We start from the raw sequence: 9,898 nt of genomic DNA on the forward strand, positions 1-9,898 counted from the left end.
GGCGAGCCCCAACATGCTGGAGTTGCCACTCGGCTCCGCGCCTTCCTGCCCGCTCCGGTCCCTTTGCAGCCTGCTCGCCCCGCAGTCGCACCCGGTCACGCCGGCAGGTCGCGCTCGGCGGCCGGCCAAGCCCGCCCCTACCCCGCTGCGCCCGCGCCCCGGGCCACCCCTCCCGGCCTTTCGGCGCTGCGCCCCTCGCCTTGCCTATCTCCAGCCGCTCGCTATTTTCACACCTCCCAGTGCCCCGGCCCGGGCGCCTGATTCAGTGCTTAGTAATTAATTTGGCGTTTCAGAATGGTCAGCGGGCTGGATAATGGGCGCATTCATCCCCCGGGCTAATCTGAACAGAGGTGGGAAGAAAGGCTTTCACAGACAGAAAATGCCATTCGCTGAGCGCTCAAAGGGGCTGTCACTCCCAGAATAAATCGCCGCCGCGCCCGCCGGCTTCTCTGGCCATTTCCATACAGCCCCGGCCGCGCTGCGGACCCTCTGGCCTCGGCCCCGGGTCCCAGGAATCACTCACTCGAGTGCCTTCGACGGGGAAGTCGGGCCAGAACGAGACCCGGGCTGGGGATGAAGGGAAACGGGGAAGCAGGGGGCGCGGGTTACGGCCGCAGGGGACAAAGAGCTTGATTAGAAAATCAAATGCTCAACTAGAAGGAGGCGCATCTAATTCAAGGCGCGGACGTTGGATCTGCGGCTCTCAGAGCATGGGTCCCAAACCCCGCTTTTCGCAAAAGCGAAGGACCCGTGGCACAGAGCCGTCGGTAGGCCACACAGCAAGTTTCTGGATCTCCCGAATTGTAAATGGAATAAGCACAAACTGCAGAAAAAGGGCCGGATGGTGCAGTCTCGACCCTCACCAGACCTTTAAGTCCGGGTTCCCTGCGATTTTGGCTTTTTTGCCCGCAGGACTGGGGGGATGACACTTTGTCCTCTAGCTCATCACTCCTTCCTGGACCCTAGGGTATGCCCGGGGGTATCAGCTGAGTGGGCAACGGCGGCTTTGTCCTCTGACCTCTTCTCGACCTGAGATCGCCCTGAGTGTTGGGCACAAACGGTCTACGGGCTCTGAAACCTGGGGCCTTTCCCTGGCGGCACCCCCGTCCTGTGGCGAAGCCGGATCGTGCACTGCAGCCGCAGCCCTAACCCTGTGGACCAAGGGGCCTCCGGGTGGGCAGGGTAAAGCTCCAGGCACTTGATTTTCCTGCCGTTGGGGCTCACCGTGTGTCCACCTTGTGGGGTCCAGAAGGAGCTGTGGTTCTAAGTTCAAAGCTCAGCTCAGTTGAGAGGCTGGAATGACAAGGGGAGCAGTTGGCTGAAGGGGTGTTTCTGGAATGGCCAGATGGGTGTCCCAGGGTTTGTAAGGAACGAATCCAATGTCATTCACCAACTTCTGAGTGGAAAGTCATTCCTTTGAGTCTCAGTTTCCTTGCCTGCAAAGCAAGAATGAAATGAGATTACATTTGGCTCTAAGTGTGAGGGTTCTCAAAGAAGGCCCCACACACCACTCACACCCCCAACCACCAATCCAGCCACATACTTCCCTGGCACCCCTGCAAGTCTTCACCAGCATCTCTCCTTAGAGCTTTAGTGACCCCCAATTTTTTCTCAGGCTGCTTCCACCTACCTTGTTTACCTCTCCTTGAAACCACACATCCTAAGAGCTGGAAGGGGTCTTTCAAAGATTCTAGGGCCATTGTACAGATACTGAGACCTGGAGTGCCTGCAGGTGTCATCCAGCTACTTAGTCATTGGACTTGAACTAAAGTGGATTTCACAGCAGAGTAGCAAATCTCAGACTCTGGATATCAGCCCCTGGCGCCAACCCCAGAGAGAGCTTCCTTAGGCTTGGGGTGGGGGTGGGGGGGCAGAAATTTACATTTTAAACAACCTGCCAAAAGCAGGTGTAGGAGGTATAGGCAACATATTTAGGGAAACGCAGCCTAAACTGGGCCCTTTCCTCAGCTATCTCTTATCTCCCAGGACCACAGGCCCAGCAGCTTGCTTTCTATGGCTCTTGTTTGATCAGCGGAACAGTCTCGACTATCTCCTTTTCCTATTGGAGGTCCATAGTGGGTAGAGTCTACTTCTAGGAGACACCTCTGGGTCCCTTGGATATGCAGCCTGTGAGGGAGCAGCTATAGGTGAGATGAGCTCTCTGCCAGATGAAGAGTGGTCTTAGTGGGCCGAAGACTCACTGGATGTTGAGCCCCAAACCTAGGGGCTTCCTTTTACCAACACACTTTGACAACTGGACCTAAAACTGTGCACTGCAGGCCCTGCACAGACATTGAAAATACGCCCAAAACACCCTTAGCAAGGCAAACCCTGCCCATGCCAGGGACAGAGCAGCCCACCATAGGGGATCCATGCCAGTAATAACCCAGGTTTGAACTGTGGCCCAGAATATCCAACACCTGCCCCTTCACCATGCTGGGGCTCAGAGACGAGAAGGCTGCAGGGAGAAGGCCTGGAAGAGTGGAAGAAAGTGGGTGGGGGGAGGAGAAGCTGTTAGGAACAGAGACGGGGTAGGGTAGGGGACAAGTCCCTATTTATGTAAGCCGTTTGTAGCTGTGGATTGTAAAACTAGCAGGATTCTCTGGAGTAATTCATAGTGTTTGGACAAGACAAACATTGTTCGGCTTTAAACAAACCTCCAGAAAGGTCAGCCTGGTTCATCCCTTTGCTGCAAGTCGCTGAGACTATCCAGATGATGAGAAAATCAGATCTTAGCTGAGGGGGCCCAGTCAGGAGGCAGTTGTCTCCTGAGCCCTTTGGATCCAGGGCGAGGGTGCCCAGCCCAGGGTGGGTCCTTGGCTCCCGCTGAAAGGGGCTGGCTCCCATTCTGGAGCCAGGAGATGTGATGTGTATGTGTATCACAGACAGTGAGATTTTGATGATTCTAAGGATCATCCAAGTTCTAGAACAAGGTCAACATGACCTGCAATGTGTGTCTTCTTTATGCGGGTGAAGAATTAATGGGAAATGAATGTTTATGGATGCAGAACCGAATTAGACCCACCAAACCCAAGTCCAGATATGCTACTGGACACCAAGAAATCCCTATTCCTTATATATGGACACATTGGGCCCCTCTGTGTTCATTTAGCAAACATTTTTTGTCAAGAAATCCCTATTTCTTATATATGGACACATTGACTGGGCCCCTCTGTGTTCATTTAGCAAACATTTTTTGAGTGACTACTATGGGCATTTAGTAATTAGCAATAAAGATGTCACACCCAGTAATGGGGCCTACAGTATGGCTTATTCTCTCCCTCCCAGTCTTCTTTAAGAAGAGAAACTTCTCACAATTTCATTTCCAGCCACTCTGCCACCACCATTGCCTCTACGAGCCCCCTGGCTGAGACACAACATATCAGTTCCCAGACCAGGCCTGACAGCCAGTAGTATAGTGTTCTATAAGTGTGAGCTGCTGCCATGATTGTGATTATGACTGTGATTGTGACTATGACTGTGATTGTGATTATAGACTTCACTCTTGAGGGATCTACCTGACTCCAAGTTGAAGCAAATATTTTTTATTGATACTTATTATTCATGCTTATTGACTTATTTTTTTATTTTTTTATTTTTATTTTACACCTACAGCACCTGGTATTCCTAGACAGTCTCCCATCCAAGTACTAACCAGACCCAACCCTGCTTAGCTTCCGAGATCAGACGAGATCGGGCACGTTCAGGGTGGCATGACTGTAGACTCATTGACTTATTAATTAGTAATAGTAAAGTATTATTAACACCAAGTTCAGTTTTGCTGTACTGCTTGTTGTCATTGCCCTGTACATGATCTTCAATTGCCCAGGGCAGCTTGTCATCCTCTCGAGAGCGTGGTTTCTGTGTGATAATTGTGGTGATGGTAGTGGCATTGGATTAGCTGGTTCCACACAACTTTATAAAAATTGTATTTGTTTAGGGCTTTAGATACTTCAGGGTCTTTCGAATATGCTTTTTTACTCAGTTTTCCTGATATCCATGGAAGACTTGGATGGATGGATGGATGGATGGATGGATGGATGGATGGATGGAAAGAAGGAAGGAAGGAAGAAGGAAAGAAACAAATATTACTATCCACATTTTTCAGAAGAGAAAATTGATGCTTAGAAAGGTAAAATGACTTGCCCATTTTCTTAGTTCAGGCTGCTATAACAGAATGCCATAGACTGAGTGGCTTGAGCAGTAGACATTTCTCACAGTTTTCGAGGCTGGGAAGTCTAAGACCAAGGTGCTGGCCAATTTGATTACTGGTGAAGGCTCTCTTCCTGGTTTTCAGGCAGCTGCCTTCTTGCTGTGTTCTCATATGGTAGAAAAAGAAATTATATCTCTCATATCTCTTCTGTAAGGGCTCTAATCCCATCATTGGGGACTAGGGCTTCAACATATGAATGGGGGGGCACAGTTATTTAGTTCATAGCATCCACTGTCTCACAAGTGTTAAGGTCAGGGAGTGTGTATGACTAGAGCACAATCCAAAGAGTCTTCATGGGCCTTTCCCTCCCTGCTGACCACCTAAGGAGCTCCATGCAAACAGGGCTAGGAACCTGTGCTCCCTGGGAGACCCTATAAGTCAAGTGCCCAATGGGAGGCTAGGAAGTATCTTTCGAGGTGAGGCCTTGTCCATCCAGCCTGTGTCTAGTTTCTGGCATCATTCTGAGGCTAGCATGGTGGCACTCCTTGGCTGATGTTAGCTTCAATGAGAGAGAGATCCCCTCCTTCCCCCAAATTCTACTTTCTTTTAATACTTTATTATGGTTGAATAATTCATGTACTTACCCTATCAGTTTAGAATCAATGATTCATGTCTGTTTCCACCCTGTACTACCTCTTGGAACTAAGCCCCCTAAATTTTCTCCTTATGTGATGTGCAGACCAGTAATACATTATTTTACTGACATTTCGGAAAAATAAGCTGTTCCACATAGTTGATTTTTATAGTTAACAGAAAATCATTCCTTTAAGTATAGAAACTTTTTGTTGTCATTTTTCATGAAAAAGATTTTTGTCTATCAAAATCATTATATTTTCCCATGTAAGTCAGCGGGATCAAATATAGCAGGTGTTCCCTAGGTGTGGTTGAATTGGTGAACTGAAACCTATTTCGATGACTCACAGTCGTCTTTAGGAACATTAGCTCCTGAGCAATTCGCTTAGCCTCCCTGCCTCAGTCTCCTCAATTATAAACTGGGGAGCACTGGATGGATGCTCTCTAGGGGCTGCTTCCATGCTTCTCTAACTCCACTGGGCTCTAATACAGTAATGAATCTGCATGTAACCTGTCCTGAGTCCCTAGGTGGTGGTTGAGGTAGATTCTACTGTCAGCTGTCACTTCAAGTGTAATAGTGTTCAGCAGTCACCTACTCCCCCAGCATTCTCTCCCTGGATATAGTTCTCTGTGACTCTGGAAGAATAGAAGATGCTTGACCTCAGCTTACAAATATTTCTAAATGAAGAACTTCTGGCTTCTCTGTGGACTGAAGTCCCCTGATATTGTGGCTACTCTTCCCTCAAATGCTCAGGAGACTATTGACTTACTTCTGGAATGTGTTCTGAACCATAAAGGGTGCTGCAACCCTGGCCTCCAGAAAAAGGGGTTCACAGTACCTTAATACAAAGAGCAAGCACTTGGCAAGCTTATGTTGGAGGAGCTAAACTCAGCATTGTAAGAGGTAAGAAACAGTGAGATGTGGCTACTGCTCAAGAGACGAAGGTCCAAAGGAAGACTTCACAAACATTTCAAGACCAGAGTGTTAAGATTCCCTCTTTTTGTTCCTTTCATTTATCCCAGGCTCACCTTTTAAGATTTGCAAGGGATCCTCTTAATTCTAGCATTTCTGAGATGTTGGTGTATTAACTTCCTATGGCCACTATAACAAACTCTGTTGGCTTAAAACAACAGAAATTTATCCTCTCACAGTTCTGGAGGCCAGAAGTTCAAAACTGCTGTCACTGGATTGATAGCAAATGCTGCGCTCCCTCCAGAGGCTCTGGAGGAGAATGAGTTCCTTGTTTCTTCCAGCTTCTGGTGGCTGCCGACATTCCTTGGCTTGTGGCTGCACCACTCTAATTTCTGTCTTCACATGGCCTTCTTTTCTTCTATCCTGTCAGATCTCCCACTGCCACTCTCTGATAAGGACACTTGTGATGGCATTTAGGGCCCACCCAGATACGCCGTGATGATATCCCATCTCAAGATCGTTAACTTAATCCTGTCTGCAAATACTCTTTTTTGCCATATAAGATAATATTCAGAGATTCCAGGGATTAAGACATAAACATCATGGGAGGGGCATTTTTCAGCCTACAATAGCTGGTGACCACCATCAATTGTCCATAAATCTGTGGTCTTTGATTAATTTTAATGAATTTGTAGTTCACTCCTATTCTGTGTCAGGCGGTCTGTTAAACACTAGGGATTCAGAGGGAAAAGACACATTTCCTCCCTCAAGAAGCTCATAGATTAGTCAGGAAAATAATATGATATTAAGAGCCAAGGGAAAAAGCAACTCCAGGGCCTTAGAGGTACCGAGGATGGATCCTAAAGAATTCAAACTGCTTATCAATGTCTACAACGTCCTGCATACCCTGACCTGTACCTACCTCTCTGAACGCACTTCCTACCACACTCCTTCTAGCTCACCAAGCCCCCATCAAGCTGGCTTCCTTCCTATTCCTTACACAAGCCAAGCTCTGCCTCAGGACATTTGCACCTGCTTTTTCTTTTGCCTGGAATGCATATTCTCAAATACTCCCCCCCAATATCCCACAGCTCTTTTCCTCATTCAACTCTGCTCTACTGGATCCTTCCCAGAGACTATCCTCCCCTCTAAAATCCACCTCTCCTGGTTTCTCTGTTTCTTCCTCTGCTTTCTTTGTGTTCCTAGCACTTATCATAATCAAGGTGCTTCTGTCTAGGCTGTCTCTGGATATTTTGAGATGTGATGACTAGAACTTCTAGATGATCCTAAATGCATCTTTCTGTAAAATTTTTAATTTCTGTTTCCTTTCCTGAGGATGTATTTAGCCCTTTTTGGTCTTATTAGAACTATGGGCTAAAGTTCAAGTAGATTAGAATGGGCTTGTTGGGTAGACTCTTCTAGAGGGAATTTGTAAATATGAGGAGCCGTTTTTCATTTGTTGTAATGACTGGTGTTGGCCTGGGTGAAAACTACTGGTATTTAATGGACAGGGATCGTAAATGCTAAATATCCTATAGTGGGCAGGACTGCTCTGCCCAGTGAAGAATTTTCTGATCCTGAATGCCAATAGCACTTCTGTGGAGAAACAATCTTAAGGACACAGTTTGTATTTGAGTCCTAAAATAGTATTTTTCAATCTTAACTGATAATCATTCATCCTATAAGTATTTCAAATTCTCTCTCCCCAAATGCAGCACCTTCTGCTAAACCTGTGTTCCATAGGGCATTCACACAACCTCTTGAGATCCTCCAATTTACCTCTTTCCTCTTGGCATCACTCCGGTATGACCTCTAAAATTTGAGGTTTCACTAAAGGGACCCCTTCTTCCTATTTTGTCATAATTGTTCAATGACTTGAGCCCTAGCTCTGGGCTCAGAGGCCTGCCCACTATTTTCTCCACCTAGAGAATCCTCCTTTTATTTGCATCCTTTGTTTCCTACCTCCAAGGCCAGGATTCTATCCATGACAAAGCTTCCCCCTTGGTGCCCCATTTTCTTTATTTTAATAGCTTTCAGGGTGGGACCTTGTCAAAACTTTGTTTGCAAATGAAAATAAATTACACCTGCTGGTTCCCCCTATCCATGGGCGTTTCACTCCTTCGAAGAGCTCTGGTAGATTAAAGGATTTGCCGGGATTTGGGGTTTGTGTGGCTTCTATGCCCAACTCCTGAATCCTCAGCCAAGAAGACTGCAATAGGGGTGGCCTGCGCTGAAGATGCAGGTAAACAATACTGAGGAAATGGATATATTTCAAGGAAACCTACGGACTATCCAGGCTTGTTCTACTAAGCTCTAAACCCTTCTCCAGAATAGTTACATCTTCTGAAATCCTGTCCTGGGATGGATCCCTTGAGCAATCTCCATTAGGCTGATTAGGCGAGCCAGGCTCTAGAAGCCTTGAAATGAGAGGATACCCCTAATTTTCCAGGGTGAGGGATCTGGAAGCCAGATCTGAGGATTATGAATATTAAAACAACAGCTCTTAACTATCATATATTGAACATCTACTCTGTTCCAGCTTCTTTCTTTTCAGATACATCTTTTTAACGACCCTTACAAACCTATAAGGTAAGTATGATGACCCCATTTCACCGTGAGAAAACTGATGCTAAGATGGGTAAAGCAACTTGCTAAAAGTCATACAGTTGGTAAGTGGTGAATTGGAATTAAGCTTTGCCTAAGTTAAGTTCTTTCCATTTCCTAAAGAAACACAATCAGTCTAGGGTGCACTGACCTTTTTGGAGAGGCCAGATGCTGGGATCACCTACAATTTCCAGCCTATGTTGGGAGTCCTAGAAGTCAAATCATTTAATGTCTGTCCTCTTAACCAAACCAGACATGCTCAGAAGTACAGTCAAGCCAGGCCACAGCTCATATTTCTGATAGACCTGACTTCCTTTCCCTGTCTTGAGATGGCTGAGACCCATTTGTGTCAGAAAGGTCATGGCAGCCAAGACCATCTGCCCATAGGTGCTAAGAGCTCCAAACCAGACCATTTTAGCTCAGATCCTTGCTCCTCTATTTACCAGAGATGTGACCTCCGGCAAATTCCTTCTGTGTCTGTTTCCACCTCTGTAAAATGGGGATAATAGTATACTTATCTCATAAGGTCATTATGAGTATTATGAGTTAATGATTGATAAAGTGCTTAGAAGAGTGCTTGACGCAGAGTAAGAATTATATAAATGCTTAATGTAAAAAGTAAAACCCTTAGTCATGCCCAACATGAAGGCCCCTCAGGTCATCTCATTTCTACTAAGCCCTTACTCTCTTCCTGTCCTTCTCCCTCACAAACCATTAGCCTGTGCCTTCTGGTGCCTCCATCCCTGGCATATGCGCTTGCCTGCATCCTCACCCTTTTCACCAATTGCTCCACCTGCCTCATGCTTAGCCCACAGCCTTACACCACGGACACTGCAGCCCCTTCAGTATGGCTGTTCTCCCACACCATACATACCCAATGCCCTAGAAAGGAGAGCTATTCTATTCCTCAGTCCCCAATGTTCCTTTCATCTTCATTTAAAAAAGAACAACACCTTGCTCATCTAAGGCCAAAACCACACAGCTATTCCACCTTCCACATCTCATCCTTGGAATCTCCTCTCCATCGAGGTCATTTCCCTTTCTTTGAAGACACCAGCACCTTGTTCAGTTTTTATCTCTGCATCAAGCCCTGATGCTGGTCCCGAGTCTCCTAAATACCCAGGTGGACAGCCCATCAGGTACCTTGACCTCCTTATCGCCAGTTACCTTCACCTCTGCTTCCCAGCAGAAACCTCCCTCTTGCCCTTAGTGGGCCTCATCATCACCCAGAACTATTCCACTTTTGGAATTCTCCATTCAGACATCTGATTTTTGGACCATAATCTCCTCAGTTATTCCCTATCATATCTCTTCTATTTTCCTGAATCTGCTAGACCAGCTCTGTCTGATAGAACTTTCTGTGATGATGGGAATGTTCTTTATTGGTACTATCCATATCAGGGGCAACCGAGGAACTGAGCTTTAAATTTTATTTAATTTTAATTCATTCAAGCTGAAATTGAAATAGCTACATATGGTTACTGGCCATCATATTGAATGGCACAGTTCTAGACCCCAGGCCTCTCCATTTCCTCTTCCGTCCATGTCTTGTCTTCATTTCCTTCTCTCTTTAGCTTTGTCTTCATGGTTCGTCA

The 9,898-nt window shown here is 46.5% G+C and overlaps 1 protein-coding gene and 1 non-coding gene across 2 annotated transcripts in view; one reads left to right on the plus strand and one right to left on the minus strand.

The window, feature by feature from the left end:
* The window catches only part of NTN1 (netrin 1), a 189,521-nt gene that overhangs the window by 363 nt on the left and 179,260 nt on the right, over positions 1–9,898 (plus strand). The gene's annotated exons all lie outside the window — the stretch shown is intronic.
* On the minus strand, positions 3,607–3,725 carry LOC112471452. Its single transcript, XR_003043321.1, has one exon. It is a non-coding gene; the product is annotated as a 5S ribosomal RNA (ribosomal RNA).

This window comes from Pteropus alecto, unplaced genomic scaffold (assembly GCF_000325575.1).
Source record: "Pteropus alecto unplaced genomic scaffold, ASM32557v1 scaffold398, whole genome shotgun sequence".
NCBI classification, from domain to species: domain Eukaryota; kingdom Metazoa; phylum Chordata; class Mammalia; order Chiroptera; family Pteropodidae; genus Pteropus; species Pteropus alecto.